Source organism: Miscanthus floridulus, chromosome 11 (genome assembly GCF_019320115.1).
Source record: "Miscanthus floridulus cultivar M001 chromosome 11, ASM1932011v1, whole genome shotgun sequence".
Classification (NCBI taxonomy): domain Eukaryota; kingdom Viridiplantae; phylum Streptophyta; class Magnoliopsida; order Poales; family Poaceae; genus Miscanthus; species Miscanthus floridulus.
Window position 1 is genome coordinate 22,287,820 of NC_089590.1, and position 26,609 is coordinate 22,314,428.

The 26,609-nt window shown below is 42.2% G+C and overlaps 1 long non-coding RNA gene and 1 other non-coding gene across 2 annotated transcripts; both read right to left on the reverse strand.

Moving 5' to 3' along the window:
* Positions 1–1,955: 1,955 nt before the first annotated feature.
* LOC136490799 (uncharacterized) lies at positions 1,956–26,245 on the reverse strand. Its single transcript, XR_010767869.1, has 3 exons — positions 26,084–26,245; positions 3,270–3,422; positions 1,956–2,196 (listed from the first exon to the last, which is right to left on the reverse strand). It is a non-coding gene; the product is annotated as an uncharacterized lncRNA (long non-coding RNA).
* Positions 15,946–16,054, reverse strand: LOC136495015 (small nucleolar RNA R71). The gene has a single exon (XR_010768810.1). It is a non-coding gene; the product is annotated as a small nucleolar RNA R71 (small nucleolar RNA).
* Positions 26,246–26,609: the final 364 nt, after the last annotated feature.

The following is a 26,609-nucleotide window of genomic DNA, read 5'->3' on the forward strand; positions in this document are numbered from 1 at the left end:
TCCAAGCCCTGCCAGCCTGCATTTGGGCCATGGCATCCAAAGCCATCTATCAAGGGGCTGCCATGGCGCTGGTCGCTGCCCAGCTTGAGTTTGGTGGAGTGGTGAAAGTCCAGGTGGTACAACAGGCTTTTTCACCGACACCAGAAGACAAAGATTATGTTGATGATATGTTCAAGCATGTTGAGCTAGTCACCAACACCGTCCTAGTGAAGGTGAACATGGATGAGATCCTGCATGACTGCCTCTACCGTTGAAACATGGGATGTATCAGTAGTACAAGTCATGACTAGGTTTGGTTTGTGGGACGACCACATGTGAAGTCTTAATTATTTGAATGCATGTCTGTGTTAACTTTTGTTGATCTTCATATTAGGTTTATTAAACTTTGTTGAGCATGGTGTAGCTCAATTCCTTATGTTATTTGGTAACTTGTTTCTAGCCCCTATTGGTTGCTTTTGCCTGCAGATTTCTTTTGGGTTATCTTTCTAATCTGTAATATACTAATGGTGTTCGCCCTTTCTAATCAGAGGATGTGGGTGTATAGATGTTGAAATTTTCTTTAATAAAATTTGTTGAACTTGAAAGAGCCATATAGCGAGAAGTTCATCTGAACAAGTCTCGCCTCGATCAAATGCAGAATGGATTAGCCATAGCTATTGACTTTTACTATGAACGGAAGAAAGTCCGCCCGTTGTGTATTTGATCTCGTAGGATAGTACAAAGTGCCATAGCAATCAGTCTACCCCACGACTACTGTGACTACATGGATTGTAGTGAAATAAGTACATAAAATACCTATCACAACTGCACTCTTTTTCTCAATTCACTTCTTGTGTTGAGCTTTCCTGCCGTATTCGCTTCACTCTCATCAGTCATGCAAGGTCTATATGAAAGGAGCGTCCCCCTTCCCTCATCGACTAGCGCACATTGCATCAATTGCCTACCTTCTAGCTCCCCCTTCCCTCACCCATTTGCATTTTCCCAACCGCATTCAATGCTGGTTTGAGGATCTAGATAAAGGTAACGTGCCTCATATCAAACCATACTATTTGTATGAACTTATTATTGTGTTCCATGCTGGTTTGAGGATCTTAATTGACATTTATTCTAACTAAAATCATGCTTACAGATGGCAACTAGTTACCATACTAGGGATGTGTACTCTACAACAATCGACCACAACTTTTCCTCGACCACGTCCCTCTAGTATATTAGACGAAATGACGTTTACATGTTTCTTATAAACCGTATGCTCGCCAAATAGTCTGAGCAGCGTAAATTTGAACGGGACAGACATGTAACTCCTGTATAGCTATGAGTAGAACTTTTGCCTGATCGGCTGTGCTACAAATAGGTGCTGCACCACCTGTGGCTACAATCATGAATCCTGAAGCGGCAGCTTCAAACATAACAGACAGAGTGCTGGCAATCAGAACCTATGAAACTATGTAATGTGGCCATCTCTAGCTAGTTGCTACCCCTCAGCTGCTGTGAGCCTATGACTGCTTGGATAGGATTGCATGGTATAGTTCACCAGATGACAGAAGGTCCGTCCCGACTAAAATATTCATTACTCGGATACTAGTAATGATGAACGTGGTGCGCTCACATCAGAAGCCTATTCGAGCCCTGGTGTCCCTATGTGTACAAAGCCTGGCCTCACTCCTAGTGTTTGACTCCTACTATTGCCCCCGCTCGGTGGCCTACCCCACCTCCTCCTTAATCAACATACGTCATGACACTCTGCCTCTCTAGCCCTTCGGCTCGCCGCTGTCGCAGAACCGACCAATTTATAAGAGTACAAGTACAATGGCAGCCCGTAAGCGGTCGCACTGTCATACTTGAACCCATATAAACCTGGTAGTCCATTGAGTACCATGACAAGTCTTAATAAATGATTTACAACAACCAAGATCATACAGGATTCAACATACATGCCACATATTACATAAGGTTCACAGATACATTTCATCATTAGAGTACGAATAAAAGTTATTACAAACTGAGTTTGATAAATAAAGTGGAAGCAATTAAGTTCGAAAATAAAGTTTCCAACATAGTTTGATACAGTGCCAAGTCGGATCATGGTCCACAAAAGCAAGGATAGGAATTAATAAAGAAGCATGCCCAAGGCTTACTCCTCATCCACGGTAGGATAGAAGCAACTCTTGCAATAACCATGATACACAGTGCCATCTGCAACAATGGGAAAATAAAACCCTGAGTACGAGAAGGTACTCAGCTAGACTTACCCATCATGAACCAAAAATAAAATGACTCCAAGGATTATGCAAGGCTGTATAAGTGGACGTAAATTGACAACATTTTGCATAAAAGCAATTAACGTAGTTGGACCATTATGATGCCTTTATCAAGTTAATTATAACTATCCATTTCTAGATTAGCAACTATCATGTGCCAAACATGTGGTATATCATTTAGAAGCATACAATAGTAACCATACCAGGTATTGTAATTCCATATTCATCCGAACCATCATGTTTCATAACATAGTTACTATGATGTTGGAGCTAGTCAAGTTTCTCACTATCCGGGAGAGACGGTGATTCGAATCGATTTCAACCAGCTAGGAATTTATTCCTAACACAAACCCAGGTCTACCAGCCATGATAGCCTTAGGTCACCTTTGGTACAACTCAGGTACACATTTCGTGGGTCCGTACCGCGCCGCACAATCTAGAACACCAGATGCCAGGATGTTCAGGCCCAGCCTGCCCTTGGGCTCAGTCTGATCGTTCCTCGGAAGGAGCGCACAACAGAATGGGTCCTGGCCTGAGTTGAATTACTTGGCTTTGCGGTCAGAATGAGTTATCCGGCCAGCTAAGTGAGAGGCATGCGTTCAATCTTGTCAGAAGTTCCAACAATGGTACAGTCCTTGATCAACACAGATAGGGATAGATCCACACCCAAGACCTCCATGCCTTGTTGCTTCTCTATCGATCTCCCGCCCAGTCTCGATTTACTTTTACCCCATGGTTCTGTTCCACGATAGCAGATATAGCCAACCGTGCTCCGGTATCCACCTATATCTCGCAGGTGACAGGACATCACCCGACTTCTACCGGTCTAAGCATGGCTAAGCATATATTCGATCCTGGACCTATACCGGTTAAAGGTGTAATATCTGGACAAGGAATGTACATGCACCAAGTGGTTCCATTCAACTCTTATAACCTAATACATCAATCATTAGTACTTAAGTAAACATTTGTAAATTACTGGGAGACTTAGAATGCTCTAGGGCTTGCCTCGCAGAAAGGAAGTAGGGCGGTGGTCAGGACACTCTGGAAGCTCTTCAGGGTTCTGCTCCACGCCTTCGGGAGTTGCGGCTTGCGGATTCTCCAGCTGGTCCCCTTCCTCTGCTTCTTCGAATTCCAACAACGTGATCTCTTCCTCCGATCCTAGATGCATGAATATGGCATAAGTATTACGAATGCATATATGTTAACAAGTGCATCATGTTTATTGAGTAGGTGCATATCTCTTCTCGATTATTTAATTATCTACTTCCATAATGCATCGATTATACCACAAAATAGCAGCTACTTGTTCCACTTATAACTAGAGTTCTACTAATCCAAATCTAGTGATCCTAGACTTTTTGGAAAGCTTATCAAATTCTCTACAACTTTGTTATTACCCATTTTTACAGTACACATCATTTTCAACATGCAACTCATCAAACTACAGAATCTATCCGGAACCCTTTTAATTTTGCATTTTAAAGCGACTATACTACTACTTCATGTAATCACTCAAAATTTGACAACATAAAGCTTACCAACAGTTTAAGCATGCCAAATATATTCAAGATAATATAATGGTGAAGCCCAAACTATTTATTTAAATGCCTTTATTATTTTATTTAGATATCTAGGTTAAATAATAAACATATACCAGATGTGTTTAAAAAAATTCTTAAAAATTTATAGTGCCTTACTAATGCTATCAAAGGACTACTATAAAAATTTCATGTCATTTTGCCAAGTAGAACATCCTATACAAAAATGACAAGGCAACAAGGCTTGAAATAGCATAAATGGAAAACCCTATTGAAAAGTGTCAAGCAACATATTTCCTATTTTTCTTAGCATCCATATGGTACTAGGATTACCTCCAACAAATTTCATGAATTTTGGATTCATAAATAATTTATAAAAATTCATGCAAGAATTAACTATTCATAAAAGAAAAATCTATAACTATAAATCTACACATGCACTGGTCTTAAAATTTTTACCAGAGCTCATATATGCTAAGACTAGCTTACCACAAAAATTTCATAATTTTTGGAGCACAGGAACTCTAGATGTAAAATAAACAAATTTGAATGCATTCAAAAGCACATTTCAAATCTCTATTTAAATCTCCAAAAATTTCTACTATAAATGTCAAGAACATATTTTTCCTAAATACTACACTTCTAAGGAACACTAACAAATTTATTTCACAATTTTTGAAGCTACCAAACTAAAGATACAAAAATTACAAAACATATGAAATCTGCATTCAAAATGAACTAGCTTTAATACATGGAGTCGCTGACAAGCAGGACCCACTGGTCAGTTGACCCCACCGGTCAGCGAGACAAAATAGAGCACGATGGTGCCACTCGACACGGCGTGGCTAGAGCTCGTTGACGGCGAGTCCGCCAGCGGTGATGTCTTCATCGAGCGACCTACGTGACCTAGCGCACCGGGTGAGCTACTCGGTAGAACCTCTCGTCGGGGCTATGTACAGCGGCGGCGCTCATGGCGGACTGGTGGCGCTGGACGACGGCGCTACGCCAGTGGAGGCTACGGCGGCTCAATCAAACGCTATGCCGAGCATCACCGAGCTGTGGCGGAGCTAGCTAACACCCTATCGCGACCTGGGGTGGTCGGTGGCGACGTGGCCACGGTGACAGGACTGGCGGTGGAGCTCCGGTGAGGTGCTGCGCGCTACGGTGGCTTACCAAGTGCTATCAGTGGGCACAGGAGGAGGCAGTGGGTTGCTATGGTGGCGATGGAGCTGTTGCGGTGATGGAGAAACAGTGAGGTCGAGCTGGAGCCGGCGATGGCTACGGCGGCTACTACGGTGCCGAGGCGGCTCTGTTGTGGGCGAAGGAGGCTGGGAAAACAAAAAATGAGCGCTGGGCATTGCGGGCGAACGTGGGCGAGTTAAAGGCATGCCCTGGCCGGCCTGGCCATGGTGGGTAGGGCGCCAGTGACGCGCGGCCACACTCCACGCCATGCGGCAATCAGCGCCTAAAACGGTCGGCCACTGAAGAATTTGATTCAGTCGGTTCAGACCCGAAATGTGATGCCTAACAGCGTGTTTTGACAATGATTTAACTGCTAACCCGTAGCTCTATTGCATAAACCATCTAAATGGAACTTGTAGACCGATGTACCATCTTCATTTCTTGTTTAGGACTCATGCCCAAACTCTCAACCAATCTTGAGTTATTTCATTCCAAAGTCAGGCTGTCAGACTGTCAGTGAACCAAGACTTAGCAAAATTTCTTAAGTGTTGATTTGTTGATTTTGCTGATTCTTGTGATCCAAATTCAAGCATGTTAGGAGCTAAATCAGTCAATGACCCAAAAATAAAAGTTGTTCCTTATGTCAAACACTACAACTTTTCTTTAGTGATCTTCTCCATGCAAGGTCTCTAACACCTAGTTCAAACTTGGTCAAACATGTCACATTTAAATGATGATACACATCAAAGCATGGCTTAATGACCTATTTACCCCTAACCATGAATATCAAAGTTGTTCATAATGATACTCTAAACATGTTTAAGCCATTTGCAAGGTCATTCAATCATTTCATGTAGTAGTCACTCATAGGGCTAGCTAGTGTAATCACATGAAAGTTTAAGTGTTGGTTCATGAAATGTGACCATGAATAAAGTCCTATTTGCTAACCTAGGTGTTGCTACATGTTTGTGTGACTCACATCCACCAAGTACATGTGTCCACTCATGATCATATGCATAGACACATGGAGACATGAAATAACAAGAAAAGTTGCATATGTTTAAGAAACATGCGATAATAAGCAAACGTTGCAGATGTTTCAATCCAATGTTTCCAGTGTCAAAGCTTATATATGAATGCTTTATGATCATGCTCATGTTATGCAAGTCAAGTTATGCAAGGCTAACACCTGGGGTGTTACAGCCGTCGTCCACACGCTATAGCTCAATCCCTGCGACAATCATGTCACTGATGGTGCTTCGTACTAAGGTGCATATTGTGATCGTGGGCCACCTCGTTGTGACCTCAGAGTGGCCCATGGAAAACCTTCGCAAGCCTATGGGAGACTTGCTCATCCATGCACCACAACTACGGTGACCCCACCATCGGTCGGCGTCTAGCACTGGATCGGTTTAGACATGGGAGGACATGGGATGACCCCGTCGACTATGAAGCCCTCCTTGCTAGCCTAACCCAAGTCAGCAACCCAGAGGCTTGCTTCCTCACCAGGATACAAACTATATTCTTAGAAAAGCATAGCCTCCAGCCAAGCCTCGATGATCTCACCTGCGTCGCTAATGGCGGGCACAATCTAGCGGCCTATCTGGTTGCCCTATTGCTCTATAGACACAATGGCGATGCCGGTGATGATGACACTATAAGACGGTACATAAAACAGGTCAAGGGTGAGGAAGTATCACGGGCGGTGGCGGTAGGCGACGGCGGTGGACCAACAAGTATGTGGCTAAGAAACAAGGGGTGTGTGATGTGCCACCACTCGGCTGCCGAGGTGGTCCTCCGAACAACGTGGGGCAAGTTGTCACCACTATCGTCGACATAGGTGCACGGTGATCTTCTGTGTGCAGGCAGCGTCTACAGCTATGTAGACAGATGGAAAAGAAGGGCTCTGTATTGTAGCAAGGACTATAGGCTTTGCCAAGAAATCCATTTTTTGAATGGGAAATTGGAATAAGAAACTAGTAATTCACTCTTTTCAAATGTATTGTATTCTGGCATTTGAAATTTGTCCTCAAATATAATTGATTGAGATGAATACATGCGTATCCAAACAAGGCCTTAGGGATTCAATGAAAGTACTAGTACAAAATAGGTTTTCCTGTATAACGTGAGACATGTTTGGCCCGGTCAGATTTGCAATGCTCTGACTTTCTTGTGTGCAGTAAACTTCGAATAGATATGTGGCTCCTCCATTAGGCATTAGATCGATGGGAGACTTGATTGGATGAATTCTGTTATGCATATTTACCATACTACAGATCAGAAAGAGAACCAGTAGGCAAAACCAACCAACAAGGGCAAGAAAACGGCTACCAAATGACCAAAGGACCTGATCTAGACCACGCTCAACAGAGTTTAACCAACACAATCGCTATGTCTGCATTAACTTTTGTTCAACTTTGTATTAGGTGCGTTAAACTCTGTCTAGCCCCTATTGGTTGCTTTTGCCTGCAGTTCTCTTTTTGGTTCTGTTTTTTATCTGTAGTATACTAATGGTGTTCGCCCTTTTTGATCGAAGAACATGGGCGTATAGATGTTGAAATTTTTTGGAGCCTAAGATAGTCCGATCCAAGGAAATATAAATGATCCAGATCACTGTGACTCAATGAACAATGAAATACAGTGATGGCAACTATCAGGGGCCATCCAACTAGTCCATAGAACCCACCAATTAGTTCACAATACAAACAGGTATGGACTAATAAAACAACTAATTGGCTAATTTTTAGCCATGGCTAACTAGTCGTAGTTCATCCAAATAGGGCCTAAGATAGTCCGATACTTAGAATTATTGAGAGGCCGGATAATAGTATTGATGAAGCAACAAAATACAGATCATGTCAACTCTTGCGCTGAGTTCACCACCTCCACAAACCATTTGTCTTGTGCACCTCCACCTAGATCTTAGCTTCATCGTCCTCTAGTTCCTCCTCCCATTCCTCATCATCATCATTGCTGCAGGTGGCCTTGTAGATCACGTTGAAGATGTAGGTGTCGCCAATGTTGATGTTGTTGTCAGCACAGAAGGCGCCCCACCCGTACTAGAACGACACTTGCAAAACTTTGTTCGTGCAGGTCCTCTCCAAGCCCATGAACTAGGACTACCTAGCCATCTATAGCTCAACCATGCACTGCTACTTGTAGTCGTGTGCTCGCTCAAAGTTCGCTAGCACGTTCTTCGCCTCACACAAAAAAAAGACTGATGACAAAGAGGACAATGGTAACTTACGACATCGTTGGTACATTCTATGTCTCACATGAGTGCTCACCAGATACTTCGCTTTGAGGTTGTACTTCTTTAGGATCACTACAAAACTTCTTGGCTCCGCGATGGGTAGGAAGAGCTGACTACCACCAGCCTTGAAGTCGTGCGGGTACTACTTGCAGCAGGTGGTAAGGTCAAAGACCTTGACATTAATCTATGACTAGCCGTCATACCACAATACAAGTGAGAACCCATCTTGGAGGTCGAGGGCCTAGGCAAAGTGCTTCCATCCTCGATGGAGGTATAAGTGACCACCATCGGGGAACACCTCCACCTTCCACCGGGCTAGGCTTTGCTCGTCATCCAAACAAAGCTCGAGTTTCCGGTGACCTCCGATGGCTCGGGCCATTGCAACCAGCAATTTCTACGTGCATAATGATCAACATAGCTAGATAGAGGGACAAGTTCATTCCCAAAGGCAAACCCTAGGAGATTGGATTCAACATATAAAAAATGGGCACTTACCATTGTTTCTGCATACAATCCAGGAAGAAGGATCTTCATGCACTCTAGGTCACTCTGGCTTAGTCCTATCATGTCTTCTTACAGCCCCACAGTCAGATATTTATACCTAGGTATTCGAGCCAAAGGATTAATGAGTGTCACATTGGCTCATCCATTGGTTAAGAATGCAACTACGACCTCGTCCAACTCCGAGGACAAGGTTTCTACCTCGTTCGACCCCAAGGGGCCTAGCCACACCTCGTCCAACTCCGAGTACGAGGTTTCCACCTTGTCCGACCCCTAGGGGCCGAGCCACGCCTCATCCAACTCCTAGGATGGTCTTTCTAGGAGCAACAGACATATTTGCAGCAAAACAAGGAGCAAGCGGGGAGGCGGCGGAGGATCTCAAAAATGACATCCTTCGTGAGGCTGGCCAGTGCATTCCTCTTGTTGGGGGCCTCCTCCATTTTGTCAGTGTGTAGTACAATAAGAGCTTTCTCAGTAATGAGATCACTAAAGAGGAAAATAATCCAACAAAGATCCATCAGTGAAGTCCACAACTCATACCAAAGTGCAACTTTAACAACCATTAACAATTTTCATGGTATGACCTCATGTAAATTTAGAGTAGCACCACATAGATATATATTTCTCAAACTAGAGTAGTAGTTAATGGAGCTGTAACCATTACAATTTTAGTAGTTAATTGAGCTTCCTCAGTTTTTACAAGTAGAATGTTAGTTAACAAGTGGTAGTTATCATCATTGGCATAGTAGCAACATGTGCAGCTTAAACATTACTGGCCTCAGTTATGTGAATGATGGACATAAAGCATTGATTTGCTTTTGATGCCTTCCACTTGTTTGGAACCAAATGGATAACTTGGTTGTCAACATGGAGAAGACAGAAAGCAAACATATGAGTTGCATCCTAATACATCCAACAACCATGTAGACACCATTAGCACATAAATGTGGCCTCAAATATGTTACAAGTTCAAAATACTATAAGGACTCACTGGTGGCACTAGAGCATACGAAACAAAAATGTAGAATCAAGCAAGCACTAGATAGAAAAAAATAGTTTAAGGCAAAAGCAAAGGGCCTATATGTTTCCTAGATGGATAGGTATAATCAAGCAAGCACTTGACAATTAACAGGCCTAGTTGCACATAGGCATTTATAGTAAGAACACTGAACATATGCAGAAAACTAAGACACCAACAAAAAACCAACCAATGCCACCTCCTACCAGATCTACAACACAACAATGTTTCTTGTATACCTCATGTTCAAGCAAGGACCAAAACAGTGAAGCAAATAGGAAAAGGCAAGAAAGGAGACCTGCGGTTCAGATCTATCGCCTCTGCCATGGCACACGATGGACACAGACACCAATGCCACCACGCTCCACCGAGAAGACCCACCGCCTAGCCTCCAAAAGGAAGCCTAAGCCACCATAGCACACTAGGGATCGTCCATCGTCGTCGCCACCACCACCGCCGTCGCAAGTCCAACAGGCACAAATTTGTTTCCACTTGTAGGGGATAGGGATATATCCAATATATAAGTCAACATATCCACACAGAGAACATATACTACTCCAAAGACATGTCAACACAACCAAGCATCTAGCACAATGGTGAAGATGGTCTATTCCTTGCTCTGGGTCCCAGGTTCGACTCCTAGGTCTCATGGTTTTTTTAGTTTGAATTTATTAAACCTCGGCAGCAACAAGTGACACGCAAGCCGTCAGGTCCCATAGGTCGAATGGAGATGGTGAAAGGTCCCACTAGTCATCGGGTCCCAAAGGTCAGATGGTCCCATAGGTACATGTGACATGCAAGCCGTCGGGTCCCATAGGTCAAATGGAGATGGAGAACGGTCCCATAGGTACACGTGACACGTAAGCCGTCGGGTCCCACAGGTCAGATGCTGAAGAGTCCCGTAGGTACATGTTGGATGGAGAAAGGACCAAGTAGCGATTTCAATGAAGAATTGCAAGTGTCACAGATGAGTAACTACAGGTCCCACAGGTACACGTCGGATGGAGAAGGGTCTTCAATGACGGAGCCCTATTTGTCATAGGTTTAAATGACATCATCATAGATGAGTCGCATGAGTGATATGTGATGAAACCCTATGCTCTTCTATGATGTTTTTTGTGATGATGCCTGATTTCATCATAGAAAGGGAGGGTTATAGGATCGTCACCACTGATCTATGATGAAACAAAAATATTCATCATAAAAAGCAATCTTCTATGACGATTTCGGATTCATCATTAACATTTTTGTCATAGAAGTGGATATTTCTAGTAGTGTATTGGTCCAACTGGAGGTGGAAGCATAACATAGTCGCTTCTATCTCTATGGCAGTGAAAGTGGCAATATTGATAAGTCAATCTGTAGTAGTGCTACCTCTCCTGCCTATATAAAGGAAGGTAGGGACCTCGGGCTTGGGATCCATCTTCCACCATTCCAATCTACTATGTAGCTAGGAGCAACAGCCCCTGTAATTGAGCATACAAATATAAGAGATGCCGCACCACTAGAGTAGGGATTAGTGCACACCGCGCCCTGAACCAGTATAAATCTCTGTCTCGTGTGCTACCATCTGATTCCCTCTACGTGATCACATTGCTAGATATTACCAGAGCAAAACAATCTGACACATACCCATGTCATGTATATTGTTATGTTAAACAATGTTCCTAGTGAAGGTTGTGACACTTCTCAAGCTAGTCATTGGAAGAAATGATATATGATGGAAAAGGAGGAAATAAACTCATATTGCATAGTATGTGATATGTGCAATTCATCACACCAAAGCAATGTGGTTAGGAGGAATATGGTCATGAGTGGATCTCTATATGATTGACCCCCACAAGATAACATTTGAGATCATGGAACTATTATTTTTATATATATATATATAATATACTTTTAATATACTTGGACCTTCATGTGCCCATATTTTTTGTTTTTTATTTTACTTGGACCTTCGTGTGTCCAACTTTTTTTTATTTTACTTGGACCTTCATGTGTCCATTTTTTTAGCTCCATGTCTCTCTTCACAAAAAAGTACAAAGGGGTATTTAATTTGGGAGACCATATTGGTGGATAGGATAGGTGTCGAGCATATGGGGTTGGTTAAGTGGAGGAATGTCTGATAATGGAATGCTTGAATCCAAAGAGAAATTTAGCACTACTAGACATGATGGAAGGCTAGCAATCAAGGATAAATGTGGAGGAGATAGATCAGATCTTTGAAGTGCCACTACTTCATAAGGTCACAAAATTTAGCAGACTTTAACATGACAAGAGGTTTCATAAGAAGAGATTCATGTTTAAGCATTTCTTTTAGAGTTGAGGACATAAAAATAGAACAAGATCATTCAATTTTAACATCTCAATCTACACTCTTCCTATGTTGGATTTAGACAAGACAACATAGAAGAACATACACACAATCATTTTGGGCACACTTCTACTGCTTAAGGTGACAAGAGTTTAAAAGAGTTGGCTATGATCATGAATAGAAAGAAGCCATGATTGAAAAGCTAAGCTTGAACATTGTGTTAGCAAAACTAAACAAGTTCAATCATATCAATTTTTTTTATTTTCATGCTTATTGGGTCAAAGTTAATGATTTAGACATTAACCACATACCTTAGAGATGTTACCTTTATTGTTTTAAAGCGTGACGACTTATGATGATGACTTTGAATGGACCATCACATTTGCTTCCAAGCTTTCCATGCTAGATTAGCCTCACTCTTGAATTGCACATTTGTACCTTGTCCTTGACTTGAATTCCTTCTTCTTGATGTCACTCCTTATGCTTGCTCAAAAGTCTTGATTCATGATTTTGATGTCTACAACAAAGACTCATGCAAGGTGATACTACAAACCTGACCGATGTGTGAGCACATCGGCTGGTGCAACAATCAAGCTCAATCTTCATTGGGTTCGCTCTATTTTATTTGAAGGGAAAAGCATAATTTTTTAAAGATAAACTATTTTTGTTTACTACTACTACTTAGAAACTAAACAAACTTTATTGAATTAAAAATAGCAAGCTAATGGGTTATCTCCCGATAGTGCTTTGTTTTAGGTCATAAGCTCGACCTTTGCAGTTTGAGCTATAGAACTTCCGCCAAGGCAACTATGAGCTTTGGAATACTTATGGTAAACAAAAGCATCCACAACCATCCTCTCAAGGATTTAATAAAAGAAAAGCATAGGATGGTTGCAACTCTCGTAGGTGCAGTTGCTAGAAGGAAAGATTGACTCTCGAGATTTCTCATGAAAATGTGGATCTTGTGGCTCTACTAGAATGTAGCTTTGATGTTCGTCCACATGATCCTCCTTTTTGGACTCTAAAGTTGATTCCTCGAGAATGTCCATAGACCAAACATATTCGTCAAGCATCTCTTGCCTATGGCATTCTACGAGAGGATTCCCATCCTCATCCTCCATTAGGATGGGGATCCTTGCCTTAGATGATTTATGCTCCCATTTGGTGTCAACCAAAAGGGGTGAAGTGCCTCCTTGGTTTGAATTATCAATAAAGAAACAATGATGGATATTAGGGAGATCAAAGTCTAAGGTGGAAAATGATGTTGATTTGAGGGGTTCCTGGGCAACCAAATCTTGAAATGGATAGATAAGATGATGATTTGGGGTCAAGGATGCCAAAGATCTATGTTGGGTTGGATGGTTCAGGGTGTTTCCAACAGTGGGCAAGTGATCCTCCTAAAATTCAAAGGGAAACTCCAAAGGATGAATTCCATCTTCCTTTGGTGTCCCTAGGAATGGTTCAGGAATTGGGTTGATGGCCAAAGAATTAGATGGAATTAGCATGGATTTGGCTATCGAAACTTCTTCTTGCATAGGGTTTGGATTGTACTTTATTTTAGGGGAGTAGTCATGAGCATCAGTGTAGGGAGTGTTTTCAAGGATTGTATCAAGGATAGCTCTCCCCTCAGTATCAGAAAGATGTAAGAAGGTTCCTCCTTAAGAGATGTCAAGGAATTGTGCAGATTCTTTGCTAAGACCTAGATAAAAGTGTTGCAAAAGCATGGGGTTGGGTATAGCAAGATCAAGACTAGATGTGGGAAGATCCATCAAGTGGGCCCATGCAGCACCAAGAGATTCCTCCTTTTGCTTGAAGCTTAGGACCTCTATTCGAAGATGAATTACTTAGGGGATAGGAAAGAAGGTTAAGCAAAACTTGGCTTGAAGAACTTCCTACTCGCCTTGTGCACTCTCTACGGTTCGAGTATACCATAGTTTGGCTAATCCTGTCAAAGAGAACAGAAATAGCTTCCACTTAAGGGTTTTGTGTGACATGCCTAAAATGTGAAAGCATGAACACTTGCTTGAACTCTCGTAGATGAGCATATGGATTTTCATATTTTTCCCTAGCAAAAGATAGCTCCTGAACTTTAGTTATGAAACAAGGGCAAATTTCATAACTATTGGTGAGGATAGGTTTTGATGATGGAGGTGACTCCAAACTAGTGCCCTTTAGAGCAGCGAATTGAATGATAGGAATGTGATCCATTATATGAAATATAAAGGATAAAAGACACTTGGATGACTCAGTTATAAACTAGAACAGCTATCATTCCCCGGCAACGGTGCTAGAAAGCTTGTTGAAACTAGATATGGCAAAAAGATAAATCCGCAAGCGCATGGATGTCAATGTAGTTTTCACCAGGGAGTATTCCAAGGTATCAAATTTCCATGGGGAATGCAAAGTGAACTAGAGTAAGAACTAAGTTTATCCAAGGATAGAACAATGGTAAAGATAATGGGTAGAGAGGATATCTATGGTTTCTATGAACTAAGGCAAGACTTAAGGAGACTACATCACGGTTGTTTACTTCATGGCGTACCTGCCCTAACCTCACCCAGAGGGTTGATTACACACAATAGCACCACGAGCCCTACAATTTAATAACTAGACCTACCGAGGTAGAATACAGAGGATGGACATGGCTGTCACCACTTGCCACCTACCACAATCTATGCGGAGGCCTAGCCATAAACACAGGTAAGTTATAGCCTAAGCACCACGCGTAATCTATAAACTTACTACTCTAATCCTACGTACGATGGAACAAGATTAGAGCACTCTAACCAAGCGGTGAAACTAGTAAACAATAATAATATAAATAATACTTATTAATGCAACAGAGCAAAGTTACCACAGAAGATGCTGGACTTCACTCGAAGAAGAGCTTCATCCACCAAGGCGCAAGTGGAGAGGATGCCGATGGCCCTGGATCCTCCCCAAGCTTCTCCTCACTCTCTCTCTCTATCTATCTATCTTCTACTTCTAAGTAGTAGAGCTACATAGCTTTTCCTAGATACTACTCTCACTTGAAGTGAGATGGAATGAGATGGTGCATTTACAAATGAGGGAGAGGGGTCCTATTTATAGGAGAGGTGGAGCAGGGGCTACTCTAGTGCCACGTCAGCGATCCACGTGATCATGCTTATCCACCCTTGGATGCAACCGACCTTGTACCGCCTTAAATCAATGCACCACATTGCTCCATTTGTGCTAGTGTGCCTGCTATCCAAAGATAAGTTGGTTTGGTGGAAGTGGACTATCGGCCGATGCCCTTGGGCCATCGCCCGACACCCCCAGGGGTGGATGGGGCTTACCTTGAGCTCCTAGGTGAGTCTAGAGGCCCCTGACCAAGTTTGGTGTCCATTGGACAAGGTCCCACGTCGCCTGACGCCAGTCCTGGTCGCCCGACACTGCCCTGTGTCACAATCCAGCCCGTCCTGTCTTGCGATCTTCCAGAAGCCATAACTTTGTCATCCGAACTCTGAATTGGGTGAACCAAAACTTGATTTAGTGTATCTCAACGAGCTCTTTGACATGGTGTATTCACAATGAGCATTTGATGAAGTGTTTTTGCATGTGTTTTGCCACCTTGTTCCTACACTCACATAGTCATCACAACTTGTGGAAATGGTTAGAAATAAGCCCTATGACTATGGTTTATGTCATTGATATCACCAATTTAGGCATGGTTGATGGTCTAAAATGAGGTGTGAAGGACCATCAACAACCAAGAGACTATATGTCTTCGCCTTTTCCCTTCTCTTTGTTAGAAAAGGCTAAGCAATGGTTTTACTCTAACCGCAACGTTGTAGATACATGGGACAAGTGTTCCAACGCTTTCCTAGTCAAGTTTCTCCCCATGGGGAAGACTAATGCTTTTCGTACCAAGATCTCTAGTTTTCAACATCTAGCAGATGAGTTGATTCCTGAAGCTTGGGAACGAATGCAAGAGTATGTCTCTGCATGCCCACACCATGGCATGGAAGACTGGCTTTGATCCAGAACTTCTACCATGGATTAGTGCCATTAGATAGCAGCCATTTAGATGCTGCTGCTGGTGGAGCATTCCTTTTGCTAAGTGATGCAGATGCAAAGATGCTGATCCAGAAGATGGTCTCCAACCAAGGATGGAGTGATGATCGACTCTAATACCATAAATGAGGTATGCATTCAATTAAAGAAGTTGACAAGCTTGTAGCTAAGATGGATCTGCTCGCAAAGCGAGTAGAACATTATGAGAAGATGAGTGCCCAAGAGACACTCAAAGCCATGGATTCCCACATGACTTGCGAAGTCTGTGGAGATGTTGGACACTTGGGAAATTTCTGTCCCAAGACCTAGGAGACCTCAACTTTGTCAACACCAACAACGGGTTTCATCCACAACAACATCAAGGATGGAATCCTTGCTCCAACAATCAAGGAAGTAACAATTATTACTCTTCTCATTGTATGAATAATCAAGGTAATAATAGTTATGTTTCCTCAAAGATCTTGTTTATAGCAATGGTAGAATGACTGATAGCATTAATAAAAAGTTGCATTCTCATGACAAGATGTTGGAAAATATAAATGCTAAATTGGATGAGTTTTGTTCTGCCTTAAAGAATTAACTTAGTTTCAATAAGATGATAGAAACCCAATTAGATTAAATAGCTGCTGCTATACCATCCTATGAAAAAGATAGAATTCCTAGCAAACCTAAAGGAACCATGGAGTCAGCCAACCTTGTCATGGCAAGGTATGACTTTTCTAAAAATGGTTAGGGATTTCATATTAAGAAAGGTTATCCTAGGAACCCCGTCATTACTTGCTCCATAGGACCTCACACTTTTCATAATGCCATTTGTGATCTCGGCTCTAGTGTTAACATTATGTCTAAGTAAACTTATGATAGATTGTTTTACACTACCTTAGCTCCAACCTTAATTTACCTACAGCTAGCCAACCAATCTATCTGTTATCTCGAGGGAGTAGCCACTGACTTGTTAGTCAAGATTAGGAGTGCTTATGCTCCTACAGATTTTATGATCTTAGACATGGGCAACGACAAGGATACACCTTTAATCCTTGGTCGTCCTTTCCTTAATACTACAAATGCTTGCATATATGTGGCTTCTGGGCAAATCCAATTCCACTTTGCTAGAAAGAAAGAAATATTTGCTTTTGCCTCCAGACAACCCCTGTTTAGTGAGAAATAGGAAAAGAAGAAGCATCCGAAGAGAATCAAGATGAAGAAACCAAAACAAATTGAAGAACCGGAGAAGCCTGTCAAGAAGAAGAAGAATAGAAAGAGATGGCGTAAAAAGAAAGATCCATCCTCAAATTCATCATCCCCTGATCCTGACAAGGCCTCTGAGGTGGAACAAGAGGAAACACCTCCACTCAAGGAAGAATGACCTTGAGCTCATCAAAAAGGTAAGTTTTCTATCCCTTGCATATTTACTACATTTTAGTAGTTGCATCTCATATTTCAATTTCCAATAAATTTGCTTTGCATTGCATGATTAGTTAGTTGCATTTAGCTACTCTATGTTAATAAATAAAGTCTGTAGTAGCTATGCATGATAGGATAGGGTTTGCATTCAAATAAAATAAACCATAAACTAAAAAACCCCTATATAATAAATAAATAAAAATATTTAGTAATAATGAATAAGTTATCTAGTAGTAATATGTTTAGTCATTTAGTCATTTATGCATTCTAGTAGTAGTCTTAGTTAGTCAATAAAGAAAGAATAAAAGAGCCACCAGAAGACATTCCAACCTATGCAAAAGGCAAGCTTGGGGGAGACATCTCTCCCCACTTAGGTATGAAAAATCTTAAACCCTCTCTTTACATTCATGTTTGTTTTATAGGCCAATATCCATGATCATAGAATGTAGAGAAGAGTGCCTCGAAATTTATCCTAAAGAAACTCTGCTCTAATAAATAAATGATGATAAAGTTATTTGGAGATGATGAATAGTTGCTCCTGTGATACTTTGCAAAAGCTTGTCATACAACCTGATACTTCTTAAGTTTTGAGCATGATAATTTAGAGTTCACCTTAAGTTGAATGCTTTTGTGGGATGCAAATGCTAGAACCGAGTCTAAGTTCTTGTGAGATATGTTGTAGCCAAGATTAGAGTAAATCTTTGAACCTATCTAGAATGGTAAAAACAACCTAGAGTTTTATTTTGCAAAATGCTAAAACTGTCTTGCTAGAAGTTCCTCAATGGTGATAAATTCCTACCAGAGCCAAATACGTACACATTCATACATGATAAAGCATTATAAAAGTTGCTTGTTTGTTTTAAGCTTTTTCAAGCCTTGTTGATCTGAGTAGAGAAACTTGTCATGCTTTTTGATCAAGATCACGTACACCCACATATTTATGCTATTCCTACACTAGGAATACGCAACCATATATGCTTCCCATTCATTATTTCTCTATGAGAATCAAAGTTACCTCTCTAGCTATCTTTTATCAAAAGGAGAGGCATGGGCTACAAGAAAAAAAAGAGAGAATAAAGAGCAAAAAGCTCTAGTGTTCAAAAAAAAGAGAGAAAGAGAGAGAAAAGTAGCCATGCCCTCTCAAAAAAAGCTAGAGAAGGGAAACTTCTCAAAGGAGTACCACTTCCACCAGATATACCACACACATGCACATCTTGATCAATTAGTATGATTTGTTGCTCCTTGTGATCCAAGTGTTTCACTTAGCAATATATTCAATTCAAGTAGGCTATGCTTTTATCCCCTACCTTGAGCTCCACATAAGCTTTAGGATAGATGTTAAGGCTAAGATCCATGGCCTTTTGTGAGGTTTCAAACACCATTGAGTGACTTGAGTGTACCATCTAAGCAACTTAGGCAAGTTTCCTTTTTAAAATCTATTGAAAACCTCTAGGAAGTTTGAGCTAAACCAAAGTAGGGAAAGAAGTATCTATCTAGCTACACATTCTTGCAATTGCTTATGTCAAGGTGAAAGCTATAAGCCCCACATTGCTAAAACTGATGATGGATTTTTATATGCTAACATGTTCCATTCAAGAGATAGTATTTGTTTGTATATAAGTTTTTGTAGGGCGTTACATAGTAGCAACTCCTGATCTAACACCTATACCATGCTAAACCTGCATCTTTGCTCGGGACGAGCAAAGGGGTAGCTTGGGGGAGCTTGTTGACGGTCACTAACACCTATTTTGACCATCAACATTCCACCCAAAAGCATGACAAAGTGAGGTAAAACATCATAACATGTGTTACATTTTGTTTATAATTCACCTAGTTCTACTTGTAATTGTAGAATTATTTGTATGCAGGAAATTATAGCAAAAATGGGCCAAAATGGTGACAAATATGGACATAGGGAGCAAGTGGACATGGCAAGGGGGCCAAGGGCCCACATGCCACGCCAGTTGGTCCCACATGGGTGCCGCTCGGTGCCACCCTAGCCCCTGCCACACCACTGATCCATGGGAGCTGCTCCAAAAGCCTTCCAAAGCATTGATCTAAGTCGGTTTGTACCGATGGACAAGATGGAGTTGCCACAGATCCACCGACCCACTGTCATAGGCTTAGAGGCCTCCAACCGACCGCCAAACTGACCTCCTATCCAAATCATCGCACGTGACAGCTTCACAACCGCCATTGAGATGCAACCAAGGCGCTAGGATCAAGAGGCGGTGGATCCAAGGACTAGTCGGCGCACCTATGCTACAGCCCAGTGCTTTGGGGTGGTCACTAACCTCCTGGCTGCCTACAAGTACCCCCCTCACTCTACACTATAAATATGGGGTGTGGAGCTCGATGGAGAAGTGCCCCATTCATTTCCAAGCTCTCTAAGCTTCTCCAAGCTCTATAGCTTAGTAGCTTAGTAGTAGAAGTAGTCTAGTAGTGGAGTAGAGCAAGAGCGGAGCTTCTCTTAGAGTCTGAAAGAGTCTTCTGGGTCTGGTATAGCTCCTTTGTAATTCTTTCATTTAGCATTTACTTTATTCAGTACTTTATATTTAGTACTTTATTTAGTATTATTGCTCTACTTAGTTCAACTTCTAGTTCATTATTGTTCATCATTAGTGAGCTTAGGTGCTTGTTACTTGGCATTAGTAGCACAGGTTATCTTTTAATTTGTAGTCTTTCACTAGTATCTGTTCCACTGTCTGGTTAGGGTGCTTTGATCCCATTTCATCGGAGCTTAGATCAAAGTAGTATGTTTATAGATTAAGCAAGGTGCTTAGGCTATAGATTACCGGTGGATGCGGCTAGGCCTCTGGATAGATTGTGGTAGTTGACAAGTGGTGACAGCCTTGTCCAACCTATGTATTCCACCACGTTAGGTCTAATTATTAAATCGTAGGGCTCATGGCAGACCTTGTCTATTTAACTCTCCTAGTTGGTAGGCGGGTTGTGCCCCGAAGTACTAGCACATTTCTCCTAGTCATTTGTTTACCCTTTGTTACTGAAAGATATATCACTCGCCCTTCCACCTAGCTATTTCTAGTGTAGCTTATTTTGTAGTTTTGTTTAGGTAGTTCACACACTCAACCACCATTATCATTTACCTACCTAGGATACACTTAGGCTTTCCTTTAGCAAACCTAACCAAAATATAAGTTCTAGCCTTTCACCTTCCTATGGGAAAAATATAAATTTGACACTCGGTACTCATTGAGCAAAGTGCTATGCGATAGTTCTGTGCACTTGCGGAATTCCTCCACTAGTCGTTAAGAAGTATCAACAATGTCTTCAAGCCACAGCGACACAAAAGTGGTGGCTGGTATGCATAGGGGTGGTTCTCGACACGACACAGGATGGGCAGCCCCCTCCTATTGTAGCCTCCTCCACTGGAAGCCGGTGTTCCTCTCGCGATGGCGCCCTGGGATGGTGCCGACCACTAGGAGAAGTTGGAGCTAGATGTAGCCATGGAGCAGTCAGGGTCCAAAGTGTTGCACACTCTAAGTGAAGAGGTCAGCCCGGGTCTTTTATCTACGCTTTTGTCTTGCGCCAAGGCGCCAAAGCATCCTTGAAAACCCTTGCACTCCTGCCATGAAATGTTGTGTCACCGGTGGTTTAGGGTACTATCCACCTGTAGAAGAAGGCATGTTTTGGATCCTCTGTGCTTACATAAAGGTGTACACATGGACCACAATCAAGACCAGCTGATTCAATTAACAATTCAACCAAAGTAATAGTTCAACGATTATGCAGTACTCATACATACTAATCCAAAGGTTTCATCAGTACATATAAAATTCATTAACATAAAAGTTTCACAAATTGTAAGACTTAATGTCAGATGGGTAGGCAGTTAATAAGGTACTCAATTGGTTGATGCGGTCCCAAAAGCCAGAGGTAGTGAACCGTAGCGAAGATGATAGCATCTCCGTCCATGGACACATTGTATCTATAAAGTATGTCTACTTCCTATCCAGTCCTACAAAGCACAAAAATCTCACCACAAATAGGGTTTTGAATGATTCTTGTCAAATTTTGTGGTCTGATAAGGTGACGAACAGTGGATTCAACAATCAATAGTCGGTCCGGGTAAATGCTCTGTCCCCAAGTAGCAAACAACATCATCTTGGGTCCTGGTGCCACCCCTAGCCGCCAAAACGCAAGGTTGCTCTCATTGAAATAGCTTCTTCTGAAGTAAGACATCTATTGCAATGAAGAAATTCCTAATATGAACAAAACTGATACCGAACCCAAAACCAATTGGAACCAAATGTAAACAAGGGGGTGACCAAATCCATCTAACCTTCACAGGGCGTTGTCCATGATGACAATGCAAGGTGCTCGAGGCAGGGCAAGTATAGGCGATAGGTCAAAATGAAGATGAAGCAATGGGTGGGAAGAATGAAGATCAAGCAACAATAGGTGGGGAGAACTAATGGATTCGTATTGGGGTTTTTTAGTTGGTCGAACCACCACTAAGGCACCGACAGGACCCGAGGGGAGTTGGGAACGGGTCGGGTGCTTCTAGGTTTGTTACCAAATGGATGGTCCGGATTGATCAGCAGCGAAAACGGACGGCACGGGATAAGTTAAACAATGTTCGTATTAAGCCGACCATTGCCACGCTAATCCAATGCTATAATACGACGATTGTCAGTGGTTAAACTGCTTTTAGATTCTCCTAGAAACAACCACAACCATGCATGATAGTTTTTTTCCTTTTCATTCACAAATATATAGAAAAACAAAAAAAACATTCGTCGAGAGATCAAATCCATGCACTAGCATTTTGGAAGTAGTATTGGAAAGAACTTGCTTTGCATTTCATATAAAATAGGTGGCATTCAAGAGATCAAATCTAGGCGAATATAATTTTTTCATTGATTCATTATATATATCTAACATATCGATACAATTTGGACGAGTATATGATTGTACTCGTCCGAAAGCATAACAACTAACCTAACTATTAAAACAACTAATACTAACTATAAACTACTTAATCTAAATATAAGAGAGGATCATGCTCGCCTCGCTCGCTTGGGAGGAGGCAAGTCAAAGTCAGAGTCATCGAAGTCATCATCGTTGTCATCTTCGGTGTCGGCATCGGCATCGGCATCATCCTCATCCTCATCCTCATCCTCCCATCCTCCTCCACCGGTTCCTCCTTCTCGGAGCTCCATGGAGGACTATAATCGGACGACATCCACCTCGGAAGAGTGGTGGGCAGGCAAGCCATCCTCATTGGATGATGGGCTGCTTGGAAACTTGATGGGGCTGTCCGACATTTTTTTTGTAGATTGAAAGATAAGGGGATGATGGATGAAGAAGAGGGGTGGTTTCAGAGGGCACCGGGCTTGAAGTATATGTAGAGCAGTGGGTACGGCTCTTAGGCTTTAGGCGGCGGAAGTAATGGTGATTAGACGGTCTTGGAAGTTGAGGCAATTCAACACTCATGCTGAATTTACCGCTGCTTGACCAAACGCTAGTTTAGGGCCGACAGCCAAAACGCATATCCCAGTCGGCCCAGTTTTTCATGCGACAGAGCAAATGCAACCCCAATACCACAACCACATGTATCGTTAACCCATCGGTGGTAGAAGTCTGAACTGTTGGTTTCATTCCAAGGAGGTCTTGTTATTGTTCCAACCGATAGTGAAAGTATCACACCGTCGCTTCTATCGCTACGGCAGTGAAAGTAGTGGCAGTGGTGTATCAATCTGTAGTAGTGATACAAAGAAACAAGGCATCACATGGAGTAAACATATAAGCAAGTGAATGCATTCTCCTATGCTCATGCTCAAGCTCATGAATGAATGAATGAATGATGCTCATGTTCATGCAAATGCAGGTGCAAAATGCATCTTAACACCTAGGGTGTTACACCCATGGGCCCTAGAAAATTATTGAGATGGCCCTGTGCAAGGACCAGTTACGAGCGGGACAATAGCATGTCTAAAAGTAGTTGTCATGGGCTCATGTCAAATTAATATTACACTTTTCCCATCAATCTCTACTATAATGGACCAATCAAAATTATACTAGGTTCCCCATGAAAACGCCCCCCACTGAGAGCATCCAACCATTGTGCACCTAGAAAAATACATACAAGAATTCGTCCCCATTAAAGTTAAGGGCTAATAAAACACTCAAACCAAATCCGATGGCCACTATTCGATGTGATGCCAGGCTTTTCACACAGCCGCACCCCACGCGCACTCCGCCTCATCACGCAGGGATTCAAACGCGTTCCACGCCGTGCGGCTTCCCCCACGCGAGCAGCGTTCGAGACCTACAAAAACGGAATAAAAAAAAGGATCAAGGCCCTCACGCCCAATCCTCTCCCCTTCCCATCTCGTGGCTCCTTCCCGTCCAGTGGCTAGGGTTTCCTGGGCACCGCCCCACCTGATGCGCCTGCCGGCGCTGCCCGGTGGCCGGCCGCAGCCCACCGGTGCTTCCGCATAGGAGGGAGTTCATTGTGGGCATCGTTCATCGCCTCATCGGGACCTCGAGGAAAGTCGCCGCAGCCCGCCAGTGCTTTGGCATAGGAGGGATTTCATCGTGGGCATCGTTCATCGCCTCATCGGGACCTCGGGGAAAGTCGTCGCAGCCCGCCAGTGCTTTGGCATAGGAGGGATTTCATCGTGGGCGTCGTTCATCGGGGCCTCGGGGGCAGTCGCAGTTCTTCGACATAGGATTTTCGACGTCGCTGCCTCCCTTCTCGCCCTATAGCAAGCGGCATCGATCGACGGCACCACCCCCACCTCACCCGCAGCAAGCCGACGTCTCTCACATGCTCTTGATTTCAATTTTTGCTATCGTTAGGGATTAAAGAATCAAATCCAGTTTTCGTGTAGTCAAATGTATGCATTTTACCTGCATGTGATTTCTGATTGGTCTATAACTAAGGAGTTCTGGGTTTTCTTTAGTCTCTAGAATCTGTCTTTTATTTTGTGTGTGGATTATTCTAGATGCAACTATGTGTTCCTCCATCTATGCTCTAAATGTCTGTACTGCTATTCCGGATTCAACTATGTGTTCCGAGCACAATATGTAAAAGAAAAAAAATACTAAATTGTGGACACCATCCGGAATCATATATCAAATGGAAGAAAACTATCCTACTGTTTCCTAAGTCCACTTCAGACCGTCTTAAATTAGAATTCTAATGATTTGTAGGAAAATACAAGGTTGTGGAGATTATAGAATTTTTTTTTTGAAGATATCTTGATTAATAGGTCAAAATATCCTTTAGAATATTGATCAGAGATAGCCATGTACCTCAAGAAAACAGGATAGTTTAATTTAAACTTCATGACAAAATTACAGATATTGAAATACTGGAGATCAGCTTGTAATGATAACACCTGCTGTACCTGAAGAACACAGGCAGCATTCTTTCTGGCTGTTAAAAGAATACTTTTATGAAATAGTTTTGGATACTTGAATTCTTATATAAATTCAATAGTACCAAAGTCTATTTCTGAATACTATGTTTATAAATGTCACTCTGAAATGAACCGTCAGTTTATTTAGCTAAATAAAAAAATCACAGAGAGATTACAATGGAAAAGGAAACATAACCAGATTGGTGCAAATGCAGATAGGTTCTTTGTCTGCCGGCCACCAAAGAGATGGAAAAGCAGGTTTTTGCATGACTTGAATAAACTGCAAGGTGAATTTATCTGTCTAATGTATCATGACAACTAATAGTCATTTGGTTGCTTGACAGAACTAAAAGATGTCAGATCCTTTAATTCTTTTTCAAAAGATCAGATCCTTTAATTTCGGACATACATGCTTATTCAAGCATGTGTGTTTCTGAAACTTTGGGCTTATTGGAATGTTTGTTTATTGCCTGACATTTCAGTGGAAGGGACAGCCTGTGTTATGCAATGCCTAATTTTTGCATCTCATTTTTGGTGCATCTGACACTCCTACAATTCACTACATGTGCCTGACACGGTATGTTTACTTCAGTTTCTATTTTTTGTATTTCTGGTAAGTTACCCTAAGCTTGGGGATTGAGTTGGTTAGTCATTCTATATGCCCTGACAACCTTGGATCATTGGTCACCAGAAGTGTAGGATCGATTCACACTTAGATAGGCAATCAGAGGGGGGCGAGGGTGAATGATTGCGGAAGCAAAAAAAATAATTTTAAAACTTCCCCCTAAATACAAAACCAAATTAAGCCACGTTTTCAATTCGGGACAGAGTAGTGAGACTCCACTAAAAATAATCTCGACCAAACACGGTAGCTCCTATTGACCTCAAAATATTATAGATCAAAGTAGATGAAATTCTTGAACTAACCCAACTGGAATCATGTCAAACGGAGGTCTAGAACTCGAGATATAAAAATAACAAGTACGCTGTGTCTGATGGTGATTTTCGTGATTATACAAAATCAATGAAAGCTTAATCAATCAAACTTGTCAAACCAGTAGCTGATGCCCTAGTACAGTTTTAGATGAATCGAAACAAGTCTAACCACGCTGAACAATAATTCAATCTAAAACCAAGAACTAGGCATGCAAGTAAAACAGCCAGAGATCTAGGAGAACAAGATTACCAACACGTTGACATGAGAGAATTGAACTTTATTACTCTGATAGTATCTTCAAAAGATGCATACACAAGCATCCATTCAATGATCTCCGTGATCCCAAAAACCCGAGATGAACTTCTCTTCTTCTCTCGAAAACAGAAGCCGCCGCCTCTGCCGTCTGTCTCACGTCGCACACACAAGACCTGTCCTCGGTCTCATTTTTATCGGCCAAAACCGAACCAGGCCATGGGCCTCTACTCGGTCACGGCACCAGCGCAAAAGGCTGCATGTGCCCTTACCGTGTCCTGGCCACGCAGCACCAGGACCAAGTCCGAACCAGCCATGGTCCTCCTTCAATCACGGCACTAGCTGCCTGCTCGATCGGCCAACACGAGCCAAGCACCAAAACGTGTTCAACATGGCACTAGTCCTAACGTACATACACTGGCCTGCATGCCCACGTGACCAAGTCACGGCACCAACGTACAGCACCTGGTCAACCCGTGCATGCAGCACCACACACATACACGTCTAGCACCAAGAGCATTCG